The 25,724-nt window shown below is 40.1% G+C and overlaps 1 pseudogene; it reads right to left on the bottom strand.

The window, feature by feature from the left end:
- Nucleotides 1-528: 528 nt before the first annotated feature.
- LOC146005459 (protein GVQW3 pseudogene) lies at nucleotides 529-1,011 on the bottom strand (annotated as a pseudogene).
- Nucleotides 1,012-25,724: the final 24,713 nt, after the last annotated feature.

The following is a 25,724-nucleotide window of genomic DNA, read 5'->3' as shown; positions in this document are numbered from 1 at the left end:
CTGACGTCGGTTGTAAAGCTGTTGGAAACTGGCAGCAAACGCTTCTTGTGGAATCGCACGAAGCACCGTGGTCACGCGTTGGATATCCGCAACGTCTGCGAAGCGGAAGCCTTTCAGGTCTAATTTAAGGCGGCAAAACAAAAAGAAGTCTGCCGGCGCCAAATCTGGAGAATACGGAGGGTGTGGAAGAACAGTCACCTAGCGTTGACCGAGAAAGTTGACCACGCGGATCGCAGTGTGCGAACGGGCGTTGTCGTGGAGGAAAGTCCACTGTCCACTCCGGTACAGTTCTGGCCGAACCCACCGGATGCGTTGCAGCAGCCGTTTCAAAACTCCCTAGTAAACTTCCGCGTTGACAGTTTGACCCGCTGGTAGAAATTCTTGATGGATCAAGCCCTTGCTGTTGAAAAAGGCGAACAACATCGTCTTAATCTTGTATTTTGTCAGCCGACTTTTTTTGGGAGGCGGGGAAGACGATGAACACCATGCCATTGACTGTCGCTTGGTCTCCGGATCGTATTGGTAGCACTAGGTCTCATCTCCAGTAATGATGGTTTCCAAAAACTGCGGATTCCGGTTAGACATGTCGATGACATCTCCAGACGTTTCCATCCGAGTTCGCTTCTGCTCGTCTGTCAGCGTGTGCGGTACAAACCGGGCACAAATCTTTCGCTTTTTTAAATGTTCGTGAACAATAGTGCGTACACTGTCTTTGCTTATCTGCAACTCTTCTGCGATCATTCTCAACGACAGTCGCCGATCATCCGCAAGCATCCATCTCACTCGTTCGATGCTGTCTGGGATTGTGCTTGTTGACGGTCTACCCGAACGAGGCTCATCCTCGACGCCTTCCTTTCCGTCTCTAAATCGTTTAAACCACTCAAACACATACTTTTTACTCACTGCTTCAACACCGTTCACTTGCACTAACATTCCATGAGTCTCCGTCGCCGTTTTCCCTGATTTGAAGCAAAACTTCATGTTAACGCGTTGCTCCATTTTGCGCTCCATGTTGCAATGACACGAGTTCACACACTCACTCCGTTAGCTTCGTCGGAGTGTGCACCACTGCTTCACTTCGGTGATTTGCACGATAGGGGGGTCTTGTTGACATGTCTCTCAATGCGCATGCGCGGGCGCGTCATCCTAACCAGCACGGTTGTTTTTCAAATATGGGATCATTTACCGAACTTTTCAGACGCACCTTGTATTTCATTTACTTCACAAATTCACTAGTAAAAGTAAATGTGATCAAAACCCAATTACAACACAATTCACCCTCTTCGTTTAAGAACAATTATTGTTTCGACCTGCGAAACACATACCCAATTAATAATAATAATTCTTACGTTGTCATCTCATAGATCAATTCATTATACAATTGCTAATTACCCAAATTAACGTTCTCATCAAATGTTTGCCTGTTTTACGATTCTAAAATGCTCATTAATTTTACGCAAAATTAACTTGATCATTGTAAGATAAAGTGGGAGGGGGAGATTGCATACGTCACGAATTGTTTCAATCTTTTACTTTATCAAGACGCAGAAATTTCCTTGAATTAATCACAGTCAAATACAAATGTTTTAGCCTTTTAGTTCACGTCAATTTCAACATACTTATGCTTATTAGTTATTTTATCGCGTTTTAGTTCTAGCACCCCATTTTACACATTGGTTAACGCTACGCGTTCATTCGTAGGCAGCATTACATTAGTTCGGGCCACAAAATAGACACTTTCGGTAACGTAAGATTTGGCACTCAAAAAGTTTTGGTTCGTCACCTACCTTAATTGTACGAAGATTGGACGTTGCCGCATCTACCTTCCATAGGCGTGTTCTAGTAGAAGAAAAGGTTCTCGAAACTACAGCATCCCTCTAGTACTGAACATCGGTTGTTAGGTGTCGTTCAATGACATACAGAAGCAATCCCTCAAACGTAATTTTCCACAGTCAAAATCATACGTGATAAATGCGCCCTGATTTGTTACGTCGTTGAAACACAAATTTCTTCATGTAGTTCGACGAAATGTGCAGTTTCATAATCAAGCGATACATAGGAACTCGCTTGCAAAAGCAATGAATATTCGTTTTTACTCGCACATTTGAATATAGAACACTCGGTGCAATTTGACGACCGTTGCTACTTGGGCCACGAAGCACGTACGTCATTATCGTTCCTAAACAAAATATAGGCCTTTTCAGTTCTTACGGCGGGCGCTCTAGAAGCTGGCAAGGGAAGTGGGGAACGGGGAAACGACCAATCCAGCGCGATACGAAACGCAGCAGCCTGTAGAACGAGGTTCACGTAGTACATATTTCCGCCACGTCGTATCTCTCGGCGCCACCGCTGTTGTCTGGTTGGTCTGCGGCGAATTCCCCACTTCCCTCGCCAGCTTCTAGAGCGCCCGCCGTAAGAACTGGGAAAACCTATAGTATTTTGTACAGGCGTTTAAATCGTGTTTAGTATAATAAAAACTTCAGTCAAACCAAACTTATGTGGAGTCCATTCCAGTCTGCTGCCGGTCTCTCTGTTCGGGCGTAACACGAGAACTCCTGCAACATGCAGACTCGTGGAAACTACCGCATCGAAGTTCAGGGTGCGAGCGTTGCTCGTGCGAACTTGAACTGTGTTGACGACTGTTACCTTGCCTCTTCCTGCCTTAACCGGCGAACAAGGGGGAAAAAAAAAGAAGCATGGTGCTGCCATCTAGCGGGATTTTAAGAAATCGTTTGACGTAAAACAAAAGAACGTCAAAGGGCGATATACTCATTCAGTGGCGTAGAAACTGAGTTGTGACGAGAAATCGTGTATTATTTATAAAAAAAAATAGTTTATACTTCACGATTCCTTCTGCTAAGGCACCCAAAAGTACACCCTGGACTGCATTTTGGAGACAAACGAGGCTCTGGCGACTGGCACTATGGCCAGTATAATTCAAATTGTTGTCCTGTTTTTTGTCTTTATGTGTGCTGAGTGCCTCTTTATATCCTCAGTTTTTAACCGAAGTCAGAAAATTGTAATATTTTAGTTACGACACAACATTACAGTTGTTATTTTAGTTCTGTAAGAGGCTGGACACCGTATCAAATGACGGGTGCAAATAGCCTAAGTGCTGACGCACCCAAAAATTATAATTCAAACTCAATGTAGCTATAGTGCGCGTCAAATCTCCTGCATATGGCGATAGCCAATAGAAGCGCACTGCAGTGGTGCCATATCGAGATCTCACAAGGAAAAGAGACAGCGTGGTTGAGCGATACACATTGTCACGGAGAGCACGGAACATTAGATACGAAGGAATTTTACCCTTGACGTAACAATGCCACTTCTCTCCATCAGAAATTTACGACCGTCGTTGGTTTCCCTGTACTTGAAGCCTAATTTTTCAATATTCTCAAGGTGGAAGTTGTAGAGCCTTTGTAAAATGTTTTGTCCCTTAAAGAGTACGTTATATTTTTGGCAGTAGGAAGTTCGCCACGATCGTAAAATTCAAAGATGGTTCTACGAACTACGTCTTTTTGAAAGTCATCTAAGCTTGACGTTCTTTTCGGTACGTTAATGTATTTTCTAGGTGATTGAAACATTGGAGCAGGCCCCGATCCACATTGTTTTGCCCCCGAACATATCCGAGAAACAGTAGCTTGATTCACACCACACGCTTGAGCTGTTAGAGCCTGGCGCTTCTTATAGTCAATTTTACTTCTCTCTTCTTCACTCGAACATTATTTTTTAAAAAATGTACACCTGAAAAATCACCTGTCGTGCCTGGCTTCGTACAACACTATATTTTTTCTCTTCTCTCGCTACCACTACCACTTGGTTTACTCAACGACATGCTGCACAGAACCACTAAACACACGAAAAATAGAACAGTGACGGTATCCTCTTCGTCAACTTCTTCTTGTAACATCACTGGGAATGAATTGCCCTGTTCCCTTCGCTAATCGGAAAGTTTCGGAATGCAACAGGAACGAAGGGAGAGCAAAGCGATTCAATGCAACTACGTTTATAATAACATTGCTTCTACAGAGGGAACGGTATAAGCTACAATCACGCTTGTTTTTCGTACATACTCGCAAATTCATTATCTTTCCATCTGTTGAACTACTGACACTTGAAATAATCTATTTATATCCGAGCGCCAGGTACACGATTTAGTAGCGAGGTGAAACAGCTTCTGAACTAGGCAACGCCGCACGTCCGTGATTCGCTGGTGCTGTTCAGGCGTTCAAGGCCATATGCAGGAGATTTGACGCGCACTCTAGCTATATACGCTTCGCCCTGTGCTAATTGTTCACACAAGGTCGTGCAACATACTAATGACGTTACATTCTTTTCAAATAGCTTCCTTGGGTGTGATTGATTGATTGATTTGGTGTTTTAAGTACACTTTATGGACAGTGAGGCTAATCGGGATTGGACCTACAGTTTAAAGTGGCATCCGAACCACTAAGTGCCTCCACCGAGTATTGAACCCGGGACCCCTTGTTTGCAAGGCGACGACACTACCACTGCGCCATCGAGGAGGGCAAATAGCTTCCTTGGGTGTGGAATGGCTCAACAGCTTCCTTTAAGTCATGGCGCGTGCAAAGTTCTCAGTTACAGTGATTCCCAAAGTGTTCGCCGCGGCACTGTCTTACATGGGCGCCGAGAAATGTTCCAATATATTCACTGAAATGACACTTACTTGTTGGTCTACGCAAGTGTTTTACTATTTTTTACATATAAATGTTTCTGAATTTGAAATACGTGTTTACTTTTTAACTTAAGGCAAGAACGTAACAACACTATACTGTCACGGATATCTCGGAGCAAGGGAACGAAAACTAGTCTCTGCGCAAGTAGTGACGCGAAAAGGCTCCACCATTGAACGAATAAGAGAGAACGGGATTGCGTGGAGGGGCGAAAGCGACTGCAGCTACCAGCCTTCGCAGCATCGTGCACTGCTTCGCTCTGCCCTTCTCTGCTGCTATGCGCCATCAGGAGGCCCTGTCATTTAATAGGCAGCAATTAATTTCACGGGGTGCCATGGCATTATCTCTTTTACAGCTTTTTTTCATGTGGATTGTTCGGCACCCAGGCTCGACTCCGCAGCCCCCTAGCTACGGCTCTGAACTTGATAAGACTAAGAAAAGGAGGCATTGCGAGCGAAGCGAGAAAGAACATTTTACAAAATGTTTTTCTATTTTCATAAAATTTGAAATCGAGGGGGGCAATTGTGCCTCTGTACCCCCTACAGGTGCCCTTGGCCGTCAATGTTTCCTTCTCTTGACCCCCGTAGATTTGACTTTCCTCCAAGCTTGGGAGGGGGAAGGGATGCCCCTGTGGCTGCGCCAGTGTCTATCTCGCGCATGGCAAATGAGAAAGCGTGAAGTCTGAGGTTTCTGCAATCCGGTCCATAAGGGCTCGCTGCAGAGAGACATTGCTCAGGCACGTCAGGTTTCAACTCCCACGTGAAGCTGTTGTCGTTAGTGAGAACGTAGAAGCTGGAACCACAATTCCACGCTAACGTGTCGTTTTTGGCGCAGTCCTGAATCGAGATGGCAAAGAAATTCGCACTTCAAATTGTCAACATTCCTTGTTCAAAGCAATGAAAAATTCGAGTATCATATCCATATAACCCGATGACGAAAATGCACGTGGCAGATATTTTTCTTTAAAAAAAAAAGCTTCAATTCGGGGCTTTAAAATCTAGATAAAATTATCCGAGATTTAGGTTCAATTTAATTCGGATTTGTATATGCTTATTCTATTCAATTATTCGTTCGCTATACAAAACTATATTGGCTGAAATTAATTGATGGGCAAAAGGTACACAATCTCACCCTTTTCTATAGAGCAATCAGTTCAAAAGAACCGGCATATCTCTCGAGCAGATTCTTAATGCTTTCCGAATCACACAGCCTTGACAACAGATCGCGCGATAGAACTCAACTACTCCAATTCTTATTCATAATCCTTCACCTTTTCCACTTCTCGTCTTTGGAACTTACTGCTCCTCGAAATTCGGAACGCATGTTCAGCATACGTCTTTAAGACACAATTAAAACATTTGTTATTGAGCACAAATAGTTAACACATTAGTGCAAGCTTATACGTTAGTGACAAAATTAATACAGTCAAGTGCAGGAAAACACTGAAACCCAGTAGCGGCTGGCAGCTACGATGAGTAGTGCCAACGTGATCAAGAAATCGAAAAAAATTCGCCAGCATATGTCATAGAAATCTAATGAAAGAGGTAATGTTAATGGAACTTTGTTTTCTAAAATTGCAGACAAAAATTCAGAGTTCCTAAGATTGATTCATTTTACTTCGCATTTGTACTACTTTTGGCTAATCGCGAAGATAAGGATGAGTGAACACTCACAAAGAACACCGATGCCCAGGCTTGATTCGAACCCGCAATCCCTGTCGTCGTAGCATGCTGTGCGGAGGTCGGCCAGAGTTTCTAGGAAATAAATGCTACTATTAAAATTTCGACGCCTGTCACCTTTACCATTTTTTTTAATATTTTTAAATAGAATTGATGTTTAAATCTGGCGTGGGACAGCCAAGTTGTTTAACTTTTAATTTAATATCGTATAGTACCTTGGAAAACGGTGTATGTAATAGTGCTCTAATCTGACTCGTCTTTACTAACTACCCTTCCTTTCACACACCATCGGACACTTTCACTTCACTAAAATGAAAAACACTGAACAATTAGACACACCGAGTTGATCACGGTATTCTCGCCTTGCTTTGTTTATAATTTGTAACCCCAGAACGGCAGACGGTACATCAACAGTCGGTGTTACTAACAACTGAAATATGATTATCTGCTAAATGAACTGTAGATCTACATTTTTTAGAATTCAATGCAAGAAATTGAATAATATCTCCAAGTGAAATTCTTATACTGATAGATTTTCCGTGGGATTTGTTACGAATATTAAAGTAAAAAATCCCCTGGTGATGCGAATTCCCTTTGATATTTAGGCAGTTCTTTTGTACAGAAAATGTCTTCTATGTTGTCAACGTCAGTTGCAACACGTGAGTGTCTGTGTGAGTGAGAGCAAGGGATATATCTTTTCTTAAGGAAGAAATCGATAACAAAAAAGTCTGGATGGCTCTTTAGACGCATCTATCTAAATGGTTATATAAATTTGGGGAAGATATTACGTTCGTTCTTGCCAAGTATGCGGGAAAGTATCTTTCTCGCGAATTACTTCTCCAACGAGTATTACAAATCGGTCAGGATTAGTCACTTCTCTGTGAAGTTTTTCAACTATGTCATCACAATGCGAAAGCTCTCGTGTCGCTGGTTGTCTTACGGCTACCAATGGGATACCACCTCCTCGCTCTTTCCCTGCGGAGACTTTTTCATGCCTCCGCGCATGCCTCTGCGCACAGGCCAGACTATGCTGGCCCAGAGCAAGTGAGAGAACAGCTGAGAACACGGCGCAGGAATTGAGGCGACCGTAAGCTCGTACGCTTACGAGATTCGAATCTCCTTCATTAACAACGTTGTACAGCAAATTAATGCTCTAAAATTACTGTCAGTTTGGACCCCATAAATATAGCCCAGTCAGTGATTTGAAGCCAACAATATAGGAAAATTCGATTATTCTTCCGCCATCTTGAAACGATTTGTTTGACTACTAAAATGCAATACCAGACCAATCATCTGAAGTACCTCTACACCCACATGCATACTCAATTTTCACCTTGTTATTTATTCATTGTGGTATACTTCCCTTACTGCACAAGTAGTTTCATGGTCTGGTTACGTCCGTCTGTCCGTTTGTCCTTGACTACTATCGGATTAAAAATTAAAGAAGATACTCCAGTTTGGACTCCAATTAAGAATTAACCAATAGACCTACATAAAAGCCAGTTGCATCTGTTTTTAAAATTAATTATCATTGTCAATTCATATTTCGAAACAGATTTTATACAGAATTAAATCTAGTATACTGTAGTAAGTCAAAATAACCAAAGGAATCTCTCTGGTCGCGAAAGACAACAGTTGATTAAACCCACCCGTCGATTTCTCGAAAACTGTATAGCAAAACATTTCTCAATTGAAAGCATAGCCAGTGCCAATTTAAAGCGACAAGTTATTTCGATTTGCAGATCATCTGTATCTGACAGTGAAATAAATTAGGCTATATTTTTTAATGTTGCTCTGTCTTTATAACCAGCAGAATCCGGTTCCATCTGGAAATATAAAAGTAAATAAACATTCAAAAGTAATGAAATGTAAGACTGAGGCTTCCAATGCATTACGTAATAATGCTTCTGTGATCAGTACTAGGGAATCAGTTTGCTATCAACGATAAGGATCAGAGAAGAAGACTTTTAAGTGAGAGGCTCAAAGTCAATTCATGTTGTTTTATTTTGCCATTATCACAATATTGTCTTCTTTTGTCACTTCTACTCATTTTCGTGCGGCCTTTATGCTATAACCTAGGATAGCCTAGTGGCAAATCCTCTCCATGGGGAGAACCAGTAGGCTACTCAAAGTGAGTGAAGATTCAGGGGGATGACAAAGTCCCCTTAGTTGTATTATTGTCACCACGTTAAACCATAGAAGCGTCCCCTCAAGATAACCCCAGGTAATGTGGAAAACTTGATAAGTAATGCTTATGATTTCTGCTCTACTTACGATCTTTATGCATACTTAAACCAATATTTTTTTGGTTATTATTGAACTACTTGAAAGCCAAAATAGTAATAATTGTCTTGAGCTTAGATAGCGTGAAAATATGACTAATGGAGATGATGTCTACAATACGGCAGGAATTGAATAGGAAACATGTGTTTTAGATATTTCAGTCTACCCTAATAACAGACCAATTATTGGGTAGGCTTGAGCTCCACGTGCCCATAAGTTTGCTCCGCTGTCTAGACAATGACGAATTCAATCCAATCTCAATCAGAAAATATTCTAGCATGATTTTTTTAACAAATGATTTTAAACAATTTGGAATAATGCATTGTTGGCTTGTAATAATAATGCTTCCGAGTTAACGGTTTCCATAGAACACATGTGTAAATGAACTATTGAAAATGAGATTCCAATTGCCTGGCTTTTGCAAATGGTTAGAAGCTATTTTAACCGACAAAGCCAATTTGACAGAATTCAACCAACAAAAAAGAAAGGTGCGTACTATATATATTTACATTATTTATAAATATATACTGTGAGATTATCCAAAGTTTAACAATTCTCAGTTGCACTGGTATCAGATTATTAGTGATCAGCGAAATATCTTCATTATTAATACAAACTGATCTATAAGTTATTACACTAATAAATGAAGTGACGACTGTTTAAAATTGCGCATAATAACTTATCAGAACTATGCGCCCGTGTTCTTGAACAAATCATGCATTAATGTAAACTAGTGTGTATACTTTGCTATTTCATTTTTAAAACCTAAGATTGTTATGAAAGTTAGGATTCACATGATAACAAGCTCGTTCACACACATTTTGTCACGAAATATACGTATTGTACAGTACAGTGTCTTTCAATAGTCTTAGGACAACGACATTTTAAACTAGGCAACCCAACTTACCCAAGGCGTTGTTGGGTTGCGTGTAGAGTTAGGCTACATTTCAGGGCTGTCACATGCACAATAGATATTTATAAAATACGCTAAAGAAAGAAATACAAGTATTATAATATAGAACTAGAAAAAATATCAGTATTACAGTTGTTGCAAATGAGAAATAATCGATTCTCTAGTATTTCATTGTTGATGAGTCTACACAAATGAAAAGATGAGAGAAGAAACAGAAGGGGGCAAAAGAGAGGAGAAGAGAGAAAACACAAGGAGAAGAGGAAAAGCAAAGGAGGGAATAAAATGGAGGACAGAAGTGGATACGAGAAGTAATGAGGAGAAAGGCAAAAGATGTAAAAAGAGATGAGGAGAATGGAGCAAAGAGGAGAGAAGAGAGGAAGGAAATCAAGATGCGAGAAGAGGAGTTTGAAGAGGTGAGGAGGGACGAGAAGAGGGGAGTGGAGAGTAGATTAAAAGAGAGAAAAAGAGAAGAACGAACAAAAGAGGAGAAGAGTGCAGTGGAGTCGGAAATCTAGGACAGGAGCTAAGAGGAGTGGAGAAGAGTGGGATGGAGACAAGAGACGAGAAATGGAGGGAGGGCGTTATGAGATAAAAGCAGAGAAGAAGGAGGGGAGAGAAGAAGGAGAAGAGAAGAACAGAAGAGACTGGAGACGAGAGGAGAGAAGATGTAGTTGCTGAAAATATCGCCTCTGCGTCAAGAATTGATGCATTGACCAAATTATTCACATGAAACATTCAATAACATTTTAAAATCTATTGGATAATGTATTAGATGGGTGCGAAATGCCTTTTGGTTGAGTCAGAGCAAGAAATAATCCTCCACGTAAGATCTTTGATTTTACCTGCGATTATACCACTAAAAACATGAATGTAATTTTAATAAGAATTATCCAAATTTTTCTCCACATCTCGTTTCTCTGAAATGGAGATTTTGTTATTTCCCCTTCCCCATCGTTAATTCTAAACTGAATCATTTCGTTTCACACGGCGTGGTCAATGAACACAGTGGGATATGTCTTAAAACTTACGAAAATTTCTGCCACCGGAGAGGTTTGAACCCACGACCATCAGGTTGACAATCTTTAACGGTAACCACTACCCTACAAGCTCTCGCTCCTGAAAGTAGGTAGAAGCAGCTGACCAATATGAAATGTAGATCAAACTCTCCTCCTAATGTGCAAATAACACTTGTTTGTAATAAAGAAAACGAAGGTAGTACGTATCGGCGAAAACATTTAATAGAGAATTGCACGTTATGAAAACTTTTCATTCGATATTTGCGAAGGTATCCTTGCATTGAACTCGAGTGGGAAAAGGGGTAAAATTAGTATGTCCTGAATTACCCCAAATATAAATAGTTATTTCATTAATATTTGTCAATGTCTCTGTGGTAAAGTTTCCTAAAACGATATGTTTTTGCTTCACAGATAAAGTCTCGCCACGCTTTTAAGACTTCGACAAGACAACCTGAGGAAAGAGCAAAGTTCGACTTCGATTGGACTTCACCACGTCTCCTAAGCCAATGAAATTGGAGAACAGAATCCAGGCGCCGGCACCTAGCAAGAGGAGTACTGTGCAAGCAGTAGGTGAGAATAATTTTTCTCTATTTATATAGGGTAAAGGTTGGCATTATCGTGATATAGGTAATATCGTGATAGTTTTGTATTGACGTATCATGAAATAACCTCGCGTGCGAGAAACTGCCTGTTGTTTGTACGTGTTTCGCAAAGGTCCTGCCAATAAGTGAGCAAAATGGCGCCAGACAGAAACACACGTGTTGACGGTCAATACAAAACTATCAAGATAATACCAACCTTTACCCTACAGTTATGGGGGTATAGGGCATCCCCCAGCAATGAAAATTTATACAAAAAATAAAATTGCCATATTAGCATCATCCTCAGCTAGCCCCAAGACTCGAGAAATCATATTCTCCCCTAGGAATTTTCACTTTAGGCAGGCACGTATCTAGAAATATACTTCGGGCGGGTCCGAATCAAGTGTCCCATAATAAAAATAATGATGATGTTTAAATTAAATAATTATAATAAATAAATAATTGAATATTTATTGAATAACAAAAAATAATGCATGTTTCAGTTTGCGAAAAGTACAGTTCCTGGTAATATTTTGTGCTGTTGAGTCATTATTCTTAATGGTATGGGCGTCGCCAGAAATGTTCCTAGTGGGGTTGAATCGAAAATGTCGAGAACACCCCATCCCCTCAAAAATATTGTGATAAAGACCAGTGGCATATGCAGAAGTTTGTCGAAGAGAGGTTCATCTTTAAAACTACTGCATTATCGGTATTTTAAATTATGTTTTATTATTATTAGTATTATTATTATTATTAGCTACTAATACTACTACTAGTAGTAGTAGTAGCAGTTTTAGTTTAGTTTATTTTAGCATCCAATAAGTGTTTTATATGAATAATATAGTAGCTACTTGTTACAACCAAGATTACATAATAGTTACTTCAAAATTTGTAGCAAATTGCAGCAGCAAACGCAGTAGTATAAGAAGCTTCAAAACGTGTGAAAGTTGCAAATTAACAATGTTTCAGTGTTGCAAATTATGAAAGCTTCGTACCAAATTCGATATCTCATGATCATGACCATTTTGTAAACAATGACACAAAATGAGGTGAAATAAAGTGCTTCGTTTATAAATTGCCATAAATTGAAAAAAGGTAGATGGAAATTTCCAGGGGGTTCGACCGACCGGTCGAATTGATTTCTGTCCAGGTTTTGGGATGGGCAATGCCCATTGCCCCCTGCGGTTGCGCCACTGCACCCCCTTCTCCCATAGTTGCTTTGAACTTTAATTAGCTTGGAAATACTTGATTTTGTTAAAAGTATAATATCTTTTAATAACTGCGATAAGATTCCTCTTCACTAAATTTTTAGGCGAGAGTATAATAATGTAGGAACCTGTGGAAATCAAATGTCAACCTAAAAGTATATATTTCACACGTATAATTTGATTTCAGTCATAGTCATTTATATTAATGAGTTAATTTCAAATTCAAGTTGTGTTTTTTGAGAGGGCAACACGATTATAGGCGTAATATACCCCATGGAAAAATACATTACTTGACTAAAATGTGGAAAAAATCTGCGGACGTCCATCATTACCGTGCGCACGCCTATGCTTAAAGTTGTATAACCTTTATTTTTTAATAAATAACATTACAGCATGGGTTATTTGTGTCTTACTTGTACCTTTCAGAGGCAACACGGTGACGCAGGGACAGGATGGAAAGGCTGCGCTTCGCAAGTGGATCCACCAGGAAGGGTTGGTGAGTACATGAATTGATAATGGAGTTAACAACTTATGATTTTGTGCAGGGTTTGATAGTTACTTTTTTGAGGAATTCTAAATGAAACAAGCTAGTAACAGGGTTACTTTTTGCAGTAAATTTGTAACACTTAAATTGTCAACTTCAAAGATTGTAATTTGCGGAAGGAGTTATATGTGGTAATTCTGTTTGCAACTGTGTGTCTTCTCTGGATACTAATGTGACAAGATTTTCATGGAATTTGCTTAAGAGCCCGTATCAGCGTCGCTCGAAAAAAGCAGCGGACAGATGTCATTTATTTTTCCTAGTCTTACCAATATTGATTCCATTTCCCCCTTCGAAGGCAAATCCATTGCATGGGAGACCTTTGCTGGAGGAACGGGTTGCTCTGTCGAAAGAAGCAGACCACAAGGTTCCCTGTCCGCTACTCTCCCCCCCCCCCCCTCAAGAGTCTGACCATAACAGGTTTCCTGTTACAAGACAAAACTTTTTCCGAGTGTCTGAAAGAAGAAAAACCATAGACGAGAAAAACACACATTGACGAACATCGCAATACAACTGAGAGCCAAGGACTATTTAGGGGAGGCGGGGTGTCCAGGGAGTCCGAATCTTCTACGAGAGACTTACGAAGTACTAAAATTAAATAATGTAAATATGCTTGTTTTGTTTAGCATCTGTCGTATAATCGAGAGACGTGTATTTCCGTCAAACATATTCTAAGGGAAGGATTACATTGGGGTCAAACAACTTTGGATGATTGTATCAAATAAGATTTATGCACACCACTACTTAAGTAATATGATTAAATATTAAATTAAGAGCTTTTCATTTCGTCAAATGGATCTAACATCCTTTTTCGTTACTCAAACAATATTCAATTCCTTATCTGTTTCACAATCACCTTGCCAGGGCAGTTGTTTTTATACAAATTGAAGCGATCTGAACTATTCATGAGCTAGATAATGAATATGTGCGGTTATATTCCTATTCATATGCCGTCTTTTTTCCATTCATGTAATAACAATATTAATTAATATTTTGATTATTAATTTAATATTACAGTTATTTTAATTTGTTTTTATTATTAGAAGAAGGTACCAACATCATAGGCGTGCGCAGACTCTCTAATAAGGGGGGGGGGCAAAAGCCTTGAAAATTCAGTCAGATCGGGAAAGAAAACCTCATTTTATCTCACTATTTTAGTTTTTTGCATTGATGTGATATATATATATATATGTGTGTGTGTGTGTGTGTGTGTGTGTGTGTGTGTGTGTGTTCGCGCGCGCGCGTGTGTATATTATATATATATATATATATATATATATATACACCTAGGTATTAACATATTATTTAAATACATTACGTAATCTATTCATCCGCCCCTTAACAAACCAACAGCAAAAATTATATAGATTGTCTCTGAAATGTGAGCGCTCGTTTCTCCTCCAAACCAAACTGTTATAGCAGCAATCGTCTGCATTACTTATTTGTTCTTACTTTCTCTCTGGTAATTTACAATGTATTGGAGAAAAGAAACTGCGAGCAAGAAAATTTTTCGGTCCAAATTTTTGAAAGTTGAAAACAGTATTGATTTAATAGGGCGCAAAAAATGTCATGGGACGGCATGGCATTCTCTTTTACAATTTTTCTCAATCAGATTGTTCGGCGCCCAGGGCCAACTCCCGCTACTTCCTAGCTACGGCTCGGAAGTTGACAAGACTGCAAGAAAAGCAGGTACCGCGAGCGAAGCGAGAAAGAAAATTTTACGAAATGTATTTTTATTTGTATAAAATTTTAAGTCGAGGGGACAATTGTCCCTCTGTAACCCCCTGCAAGTGATCCTGACCGTCTGGAAGAAATAATGCAAGATGGACGTGAAAACTAATTCCGTCTTGAGTATCCTTTTCTCCTGCTACTAGTAGATTCTGCTAGTCTTGCTTTTTTTACTTCAATGTATGCCCCCCCTATAATTGATTTCCGTCCAAGGTTGGAAAAAGGCATAAGGCAATGCCCCCCTGTCCCCTTGTGGTTGCGCCATTTCCTTTTAGAGTATAATATTGTTTAATAACAGCGACAATATTGCTCTCCACTAAATTTCTAGGTGAAAGTATAATAATATAGGGGCATGGAACGTCTGGGAGGGGGGCAAGGATGACCACACCTCGAAAACTAAGGTCAACCTAAAAGTATATATTTCACAAGTATAATTATATTTCAGTCATAGTAATTTACATTAATTATTATGTAATGGGGACACAGGAATGCGATAATTTCAAATTCAAGTGGTGTTTTTAGAGGGGACAGCACTAGTATCGGGGTAATATGCCCCATAAAAAAATACCTTTCTTGTCCCTTTGTGGAAAAATCTGCGAACGTCCGTGATTAGGGGGCAATCCCCCCCCTCCCGTGCGCACGCCTATGACCAACATATATGGAATAGTTTATAACATCGAGTAGCAGGATATCTCTCCTGTATGGTGCTGTATACTAGGGAAATAATGACGATGTTTTGTAGTAGTGCATAGCTATTCAGCCTGTTGCGACACATGTGCAGAACAGGCGGAAGACATTCTTTTGTGTTTTCTGCAGTTGGTGGATTATCCTAGGTGAGATGATTTTGATGTTCTTTCTTTTCTTAACGTAATAAAAACGTGTCTTGCAACCTAAAACGTCGTGCTTTGTGCTCCGCCTGAGGATGAATTATATGATGAAACTGATGAACGGACACTCACAAAGAGCATCCATGCCGGGATTCGAACTCCCGGATGTGATAACCACTCCATCACAGAAGCCAGTGCTAATGCACATAAATATCACTCCAAGTTAGTCATTTGGAATCATTGGGAAAGTCGTGTAGTTAGTAAAATGTGTACTTTTAACATTTTTGATACAATTAAAACTATTTACAGCCAATGCATATTACTCATATTGAACCGGAAAGACGAATTTGTGAATTTACTACAGGACTTTTCAAACATCCGCAGATAAGGCTAATACAGTTTCTTGTTCATATCTATGATAGTTATCCTGAAATACACGTATGTCAGTTTTCACGTAGCTTACTATTTTCCAGATATGCTTGGTTCTGTTAACTGTTCACTCCTATTATTCATAGTTGCGAACTATCTCTCCGGATCCGGGCATGCATGTGAAAAAGAACTGAATCACTCCGCTCCGGAGGGCTCCTTTAGTACCACCGCGACCTAGCTCCGAAACCCTGCCTGCTGGCAATCGTATAATTGTCAGCGATGTTCTCTCCATCCTTTCATCCTTGGGTTCGAGTCCTCGTTGAGCCTGCATTTTTCACTGAAAATTCTACGTAAGTTATGGTTGTAGCGAAATCCGGATTGTCTCCGAAATGGGGAGATTACCTCCGAAATCCGTATTCTCTCATTTTTCCATCGGATTCCCGAATAGTAAAAAAAAAAAATCTGGATTTGGCCATCTCTACTTCACACGTCTTGCGCGAACACTGACCTGCTGATGTGTAAGTGGAATTATCAGTGTGATAATTCCTAGTAATTCAGACTTCATAACATTCTGGTAGAAAAATGTGAAGAACAAATTCTCGAGTTAGTAACCTCAAAGTTGTCTTTTCGACAGCATTTGCTCTTTTTTTTTAACTTCGGACGGAAATGCATGGTAAAAAAATCAGAATTTTCAGTTTTCATGAGATAATTTGGAAATGTGTTTACAGGACAATAATACATCATCATTACTGGCACTGAGATATGGATCTCACTGGCACTGAGATATGGATCTCATACAAAATAATTTAAATACACGAATACAAGAACAGGGGAAGAACACAGAAACGAGCACTGCCGGATCTACAAGCCGCAAGACCCCGCAGTGCGGGGGTGGGGGCAGAGACAAGTAAGTCTCTAGAAGGCCCTCAGTGATTGACATAGTATAGGGTTCGTATATGCGTATTTAAAAACTAAACTTAATTACTCAGGGGTTCAGAAACGAATACAAGATATACAGGTAACGGCAGTGGCGGCGAGGGGGACAGTCGGCCCCAACTTTTCGCCACTTTTGTCCCCCCACTATGCTAAACCGTACAGTATCTACAATGGGAAATATACTGCCCCCCCCCCTCGGTTTTGGAACCCAATCGCCGCCACTGGGTAAAGGTAAAGTTAAAGTTCCCTGTGCATATAGCACCGTGCCATGACGTCCACTTGGAACACACCAATGTGTTTATATATGAGTTGTTGAGGGACTTTTGAATCACCCTCTAGGCTCTTAGATGTGACTTTGTCAACATGAGATCAAGAACTTCACACACACACATGTATTATAATATACATACAGACACACAAACACACACACATATTATAAATAGAGCTTAGAGGGTATGTTTGTGTTTATGTTTGTGTGTGGTAGGTTGGTAGAGGGGAGCCTTTGGTCCGTTGTTGATCCATGCAGATCTGCAGCTGCCACCTCCAACCACGATTTTACGTACAACACGTTGTAATAATCTTGCGATCTTATAAAAGCAGGAAATGTACTTGAACATTGCAATGGCCTTGCCCTAAGGGAAGTTTTATAATGGAAAATATTACGTAAGATAGCTTCTACTTCTTTAATTTTCGATCGAAAGGCGTCTACCGTACTATAAAAATCTGGGGGCTACAGGGAGCTTAGATATGTTGTTGGGGTTTCATCCCCCCTAACCTCCTTGTAGCGCCGTCCCTGTATTTCGTCCAATGAGTACAAGCTAGCAAAACTGTGAATTTCAACAAGTTTGTAGATAATTCTGTAGCTGTTCATAAAAACAGACGTACGCGTATTTTATTAGTTTCTTGCTGTGGTTCATTTTCCCATTTCAGCAAAAAAGTATTCCCACTCTTTGCATACGGTGAGTAAATGTGGGGGAAGGAAGAAGTTCCCCCTTAATAGTCTCACTTAGAAATTTAGTGCAGAGGAATCTAATAACCGTTCTTAAACAACATTATGCTTTTATAGAAATAAAAGTATATACTATTTTCAAACCTACGAAAGTTCCAAGTAACTACGTAAGGAAAGGGTAGTGAATTACTTCCTATGTAATTGGACTCTCCCACTAGCAAATTTCTTATTAACACCTCCACATATTTCATTCTTTAGTTGTATTATCTGTATGTGTCTGCAGAATAAATTGCCCATATATTGCACATGAATAAATTATGTGTAGTTCTTTTGAATTTGCGGTACTAAACCACGTTTATACGTACATTAGTCTTTGAACGACAGATATGGAAAATAAAGCGCCAGCAGAGAACAATGGTGCCACTGAAGTTGAAATTCATCTAATAAAGTGATTTTAGGTGGGCGGGACACACACGAGCCTGTTTTGTTCCCACCAATGTAATAAAAACAGTGAGATGGAATGAGGGCTTTATTTCGTCAGCTGAACTCTTATCAAGGCCCTTGCTCCCCATAATCGGAGGATCTGAGACAGAAATAGTGTTATTTGTCGTATATCCAGAAAGTTGATTGATTTGCTTTATTGTGCTTTTTGTGCCACTTTTGGCCAATTTGCGAAGATGGGAATGAGTGATGATATGATGAAATTGATGAATGGACACTCACAAACATCCGTGGCCAAGCAGAAATTCGAACCCGGGACCCCTGGCGTCGTAGCGCGATGTGCTAACCACTCCCCCACGGTGGCCGGCCCCAGAAAGTTGAAAGTGAATGAAATTTTTATGGTGTGTTTTGTATGGTCATTATCAATAGTAAGTCTGTCATATTATTCCACTAAATAATGTCTTTGGAAAAGAAAAAACAACAAATAATTAATGTATTTTATTTTACATAAGACCTATGCCTAAAAGTATTTTTGTATATGATGACACAAAACTATCTTATGTTGTGATTTCTGACTGTAATATATATATGTAATTGGTGATAAAATAACGCAGTAAAGTATTAAGTAAATATATTTTATCCCCCTACTTACAAATCATGAAAGGAGTCAAATTCGAAATTAAATTGAACGGACGTTCAAAATTTTTAAAAATAGCACTATTTCCATAACAGATCATCAAGTATTTTTTACCATTGACCCTCAGGAATATCTCAAACTTACAATGAACGTTCATTGAACTTATTTATGATCGACAGCTAAAAAGTCATTCATTTGCATGACTGGATGATAATCCACCACCAGATAGAATTTACACAATATTTACCTAAAAACTTTGGGTAAAGTCACCTTCACCCTAAAAAAAATCCCTTGGTAATGGACTTTCGTGTTCTCACAAAAAAAAAGTTATAATTTGGCACAATTTTTCTTTCGCGGGCAAACCTTTTGTAAAGGTGTACTTCAGTCTGTGCAATCAGCCCTTCCCATTTGTGAACAATATACTGGGGAAATCCACCGTCCTTCACTGTTGTCATTGCACTACAACCCCATCGTGATTTAGTATGAGGATATCGCGTAGTGAAGAACTGTTTACAAGCATCGCCCAAACCATTGATTCTCCCCCCAAAACCTTTCCCTGCCTTCTTTTTTTCTTTTCCTAGCTCTCAGCATGCGGTTTTCTTGCCACTTGAGGAAGACTGGCCGATTGTGAAAGAAAAAAGGAACGGGAGAGGAGGGGGTTCATGAGGGGCGCGAGAGGTACAGAGGGGGAAACGGCTAGCGCGACCAGCTTTGAAAAGTCAAAGTTAAAATTTACATACATTGCTCTGTACGTCGACAAACTACAGACATTCTAAAGAAAATTATGTAAGATCAGTTTCATTTCTTTGCTGTAGAAGAACAGTAGAAGCTTTCTTGTTCTTTAAAATGTTGATTTAAGTTATTACATATAATTGGCGAGCAAGTGAATTTTACGAAATTGAGATAAGGAAAACTACGTAATAAATAATGTATTTAGAAAAAGGCTTAACGACATAACAAATTTCATATTTGATCTTTAACTCAGTAAAATTTAAATGCCACACACTTGACTGTTCGAGCACAGAAGGTCGACGCAAGAACCTATTTTTTAGGTATCGTCACCAGCGGTGATACGGGCTCTTAAGACAGCGAAGTTAGCATTACGGTCTAAGGATATTTGTTCTAGGGCGGTGCCCTGGAAAACTTAAAGGGGAGCGGTAGTCATACAGGATTTGATTGGTCCCGTTGACCAATGAGCGACAGTGACAAATTTCAAGTTGTTAATATATAAGTACTCCACATACGATGCAACTTATGAGAGATGAGTTAGGATGAGTGGGTGAGCATACCAACAGGAGCAGGCCACTAATCTGGGCTGTTGTCGTACCCGGGTCGAGCTTCGGTACTGGGTGACTGTCCGGCTAGCTGGCCTGAGGACGGGTCCTGCTTGATTGGTTTATTTCACTTCCCTTTTTTGCTACTTTTGGCTAATTGGGAAGATGATGATATGATGAAATTGATGAAGGAACACTCACAAAGAACGCCGATGGCCAGGCAGGGATTTGAGCCCTGGACGGGCCCTGGCTTGGGCCCCACGGCTTCTGGCAGCACTGCTCTTTGGAGAACTCAACGTGGGCTTCCTGTGACCTGCACTCTGTCACGGCAATCTGTGGAGCAGGCGAACGAAAATAAGTTCTCTACGCAAACAAAACACGCAGAGCAATATCATTGCAGGACTTGTGAGGTCTCGACTAATTAGCAAATCAGTGGGGTTAGTGAATGCATGGGAGCATGAGGAAAGCAGCTGCAGCGTCACCCACTACTCTGCTCCGCCCACTCGTTTTCTCCCATTCATAATTACCATTATGTTACTTTGCTCTGCAGTTTCCCGAGACACAGTGTGTACAGTGGAATGCCAAAGTATTACTCATAAAATTGATTTGCTTTATTTTATTTCACATTTTGTGCCACCTTTGGCTAATTTGCGAAGATATGGATGAGTGATGATATGATGAAATTGATGAATGGACACTCATCGTCCATGTCCAGACCATGATTCGAACCAGTCGTAGCGCGACGTGCTAACCACTCCGCCACGGGGGGCAGCTGGATTTGTACGTGTGCTGGTACCGGACTTTCAGCAGTTTCTTTGGCGTTCTGTTTCAATTCTCTCAAGGCTTTCATTGTGTAAAGCAAGAAGCATAAATATGGTGGGCAATTTGCTTCGTAATACTTATGCATCACACTGTACTTGTAATCTCGTGCGGTCTCCTCGAGAAAGGTTGTTTACACGTTTCATACGTAATGTCTGGAGTGTGTAAGTACTAGGATTGTTCCGGTTATGGACGATAACAATAGGCTTTGTTGCATGATAAATTTAGAACATCCTCGCTTTAAGGAAATCCGTCATTGGATATATTCATATCCAATGAAGACTTCACTGTTTTGTCCCATTATTTGTTGTAATAACATTACTATATGAAGTAGGGCTGAGCCGATACCAGTTTCAAACCGATAGCGATACTTTTACCGATACCCACCAACACCTATACCGATTCATAAAAATTGTAATATTTAAAAGCTCTTCAAAATATTGATTAATATTAGTGAGTGAAAATTCCACTCCAACTATAAGTAACACTTCACACCAGTTTTGCTTTAAAATCATTAAGAATTACATCAGAATATTAAAAAAAACTGTTATGTAAACACAAAGTACACTTTTCCATTAATATTGCTACGAAATCAATGGAAATGTCAAACTTAGCACAACTTTCGGGATAACTTGACTTGGTTAACAAAATTAATAAATGTGGAAATTATATTGTTTTTAATTGCATTAAGGTTGAGATGTTTGTGAATGCATATAATTTGTACATTTTACCAATAAATGTTACAAGCATCTGCAGCCTTCACTAACGAATGAAGTAAAAAATGGCTACATTTTTAAAGTGTTACACACGTAATGCACTTTTGTTAATGTTTTTCATGCATTCAACCTATGCCAACATACTCAAGGTTTTTAATTTGTTAGCAGACACGACAAAGTACGTCATAATTCAATTAAACTCCGTTCATTCCAATCTCTTGTCTATAACCTTTAAATTTTGTGTATAAAATGTCACACGCGTATAAATGGCCCCACTTGATTCGATTCGATTCAATTCAATTCAATGGTCTTTATTCTTGGACAAGGTTCGGCAAATGCTGATCTACCACCTAACCTGATAATATCGATACTTCTGGTATCGGCTAATATCGATACATCGGTATCGGCTCAGTCCTAATAGGAAGATATACGTATATTATGTACCAAAGACATAAATAAAATACTTGCAGGACTTCACATATATATTTTATTTCATTAATTATCATTGATTGTGTGTAATAGTTAGGAAGAAAATTTTCAGCAGAAACTAAGTGTAAATGTACCTTAACTGTCCCTGAATTACTTTTCAAAATGAGTAACTGTAACTCCGTTATTCTTTGAACCAAGTAACTGTAGCAGTAAGTCAGTTACTTGAAGTAACGTTCCGAACAGTGATTTTTCTAGAAGTGGCACAAGCAGCAATCGTGCATTTAATCGCGTAGCTAGAAGCGAGGGACTCCTATGAAGTACATTCTCTCGAACCTTACCTAAAATACAGGGTGCACATAAAGTCCCATTACAATTTCAATAGATCATTTCGTTGCAGCTAAATGAGATAGAGTAATGTTCTGTCACCCTTGTCATTGTGCGATGTCTGCATGGTTGATGCTTAGAAAGTTATTTCATCCTAATGGGTGACTTGGACTACGACTTTAGTAAAACGGTTACAGACAGGTAGTCTCTCCTCGTCCAAGCAAATCGAGAACTCCCTCATCTTTGTGAGTTCTTCTGTAGGCAGTGGCGGTGATTGGGGATGATTGGGTGCCAAAACTGTGTTTGGGGGACAAGGACAGTTTACTTTCAATTGGTAAGCAAGGTTTTCATTAAGAGAGCATAGTGCGGGGTTAAGAAATTGGGGGAACTGCCCGCACGCACCCCCTAATTGCGCCGCTGTCTATTAGTTAAATGTTTTTAACTTTAACTGTTAAGGCTACGTTGTTTTTTAAATCATCTCTCTTTCAGGTTCCAGTAAAAGAAAAGATATGAAATACAGCATATATAGGGCAATACATAGATTACTGCCATGCACTAAAAAAAAACAGCCTCCGAAAAAAGGCCTATTTAGGGGCAGAAAAAAACTGGAGTACATTTTCTAAGGATCTCTTCAGCCTTAGGGGAAAAGGGAAGGGCAGGGGAGGGTTACAGAGGGGGGACAACTAGCGCTGCGGAGGGGTGAATGGTCAGTGGAGGTTGTAACCAAGCCGGGAGGGACGTAGGCACCAGCGGCTGCTGAGGAAGCACTCGTTGGTGAAAACTCCATACTTCCACCCTTTAACGAGCCCCGTTTGTATGAACCTTCTGGGGTTCCTGCACGCCATCCAGGTGGTATCCGGGTTCTCCTCTGTTGGCGTTCGTGAGAGGCGGGGGAGGCCGCCCCCTGTCCCCTGTTAGTTGCGTTAGGGGAAGGGTTGCAGGGGATGTAGTGGTTGCATGGAAACTCGCGACTCTCTCGTCTACACTTCACACTGCTCGGTCCTCTGTCGCCTGGAAGCAGTTCGATCTCCTTTCCCTTTCTCCAGCAGTTCAAGCGATTCCTTTAGTGACTCTTGGTGTCACAGTCAGAAGAGCCAGTTGAGAGTAGGAAACACTGTCCACATTCTATTTTGGTTACGCTATTTTATGTCTCCATTCTACCTGTGTAGGTCAGCCTTTGAGAGACCGCGGCCCGGGAAATTTCTTTTTTTTAAAGTCTATGCCCCAATTAAAAGAAAACAACTTTTAAATACTTTCTATTTTTTAAAACCGTTATACATTAATTAATGTGTACTCTTGAAATTAAATATTACTAAAAATTATGGCATAATCATAAAGAGAAATAGTTCAATTACATCTAGGCTTGATGACGTGACCGAATATAAGGGCAGAGTTTAACGAGTGCAAACCGTTCCCATTGGTTCAGTAAACATTTTACAGTAATTGTACAGTCACGTACAACATTGCTAAATTAATCAATACATGATATGGATTGAAAAGATGTTCTAAAAATGAAAACTTGACTTAAATGTAGTAAAAATAACATTTTTAAGGTTAATGTAATTAACTTACATCAAGTCGATATTTACATCCAAATTGTTAACAGAAAATGTTAATTGTTTGTAATTTAAAAGTGATTATTAATAACTATAAATATGTAATAATAACAATTAAATTATAGCTATTGAATTGTACTATTCTCGGGCTGTTGTAAGTTGAACCCCAAGTTGACGAATATAAACATTTCTGCGTGAACAAAATGTTAAATTTCAGGAGAACCTCTAGCGGTCCGGCGGTTGAGAAACACTAGTCTAGGTTAATCGCAACAACAAGGACGAATGACGACGCAAACTATGAGACAATCACATTCTTGCCCTTACCCAGGACTCGAACCTAAGACACCTGGCTTCGCATCGCGTTATTCTTGTCATTCCACACACAGAGTACAATAAATTAATTCCCTCAGCATTTTCAAAACGTACGCTGGAAAAAGGTTATCGGGGTAAGGTTAATATTTTTATTTATTTATTTGGACGGGATATGGGGAAGGTGCCAGCGGTGCCTGCTCGATTTCCGGTCGGAGCTCAAAACAATTCGGCGTTGGCCTCCCATCGTCAGGACAATTGGGGAGCTTCTTGAAAAGAACAAGTAGCGGGCTCAGATCTCGAAAGCCAGAAAACAGCGGGGATGGGACTCGATGCGCTGACCACTTGTCACCCAATGAAAACCTGCCTGACAGGCCTTGGCTCTCAAGGGCTGTTGCGCCACGGAGTATAGTTGTAGTTGCTTCAACAAGCCTGTGTACAGTGGTGGAAAAAAGTTCTTCCCCATAAGACTTTAATGGCAGTAAATAATGCCGGAAAGGTAGGCAACACACATTGCGCCTTTAGGTGATCGGGTGATTCTGTCTGTCTCAAGAGCAACTCGTCTTTCATGCAAAAGCCAACAGGCACAGGAAATGTAGGAAAGTCACGTGACTTGTCAGGTGGAATGTTGTTCTTCAGAAAATCGCCTTTTCTCAAGCCAGGTCGCAGAACCGACAAGAGCTACACGTTATATCTCCGAAAATGATTCCCCTAAAAACGTTGAACGAAACGCTAAAACAATTCTTGCCTTAATTACAGTATGTGCCGCAGTAGCACAGTCGTTAGGGCGTTTTATTACCATGCGAGAGATCTGGGTTCGATCCCCGACGGGGGATAATCGGGATTTTGTCCACCTGTCCAAACTGCTTCGGTGCCCACCCAGCGTCGTATAAAGTGGGTACCTGGAGGAAACTCTGGGGAAGGGGGGTGGTAAGGCGGCCAGGGGCGTGGTGCTGATCACATCATTCCCACCTTCGGCCTGATGAAGAAAGCGTGGGGCCCTGACTCCACTAACTCCACACCCCCTATACGCCTTCATGGCTTGGTGCAAAGCACAAGGTAGGACTTTGCTTTTTAATTTAGTATACATCCCAATTTTGTCGTAACACAACTTCCCAATCTCTACGTGGGCTTTCTTCCAAGTTCCGTAGGGATGTGAATAGGCTCCAATATTTCTTTACACAATTCATACATGTTACATTTCCTTATAAGAACAACAGCCGATATATTTTGTGTGCGTGTGTGTAGGGGGGGTATAATCCAAACATGTGAGGTGATCCTTTTACCACTACTCAATTCTCAGAAATAAATCTCAATTCCACACACTGAAAATGCAGCACTTTCTACATCTTAGCATGCAAATATCTACATAGTAGCAAAGTAATGTGTGGAAAGAGAAAAATTAACGATTTGTAAAGGCACTCTGAAATTTTTTTAGTTTATTTTTTTTTCAATTTGAACTGACATTCATAACATTCATTAACAATCCCAA

This window comes from Lepisma saccharinum, chromosome 23, assembly GCF_977018435.1.
Source record: "Lepisma saccharinum chromosome 23, izLepSacc3.1, whole genome shotgun sequence".
NCBI classification, from domain to species: domain Eukaryota; kingdom Metazoa; phylum Arthropoda; class Insecta; order Zygentoma; family Lepismatidae; genus Lepisma; species Lepisma saccharinum.
This window is presented reverse-complemented; position numbering and strand designations above follow the sequence as displayed.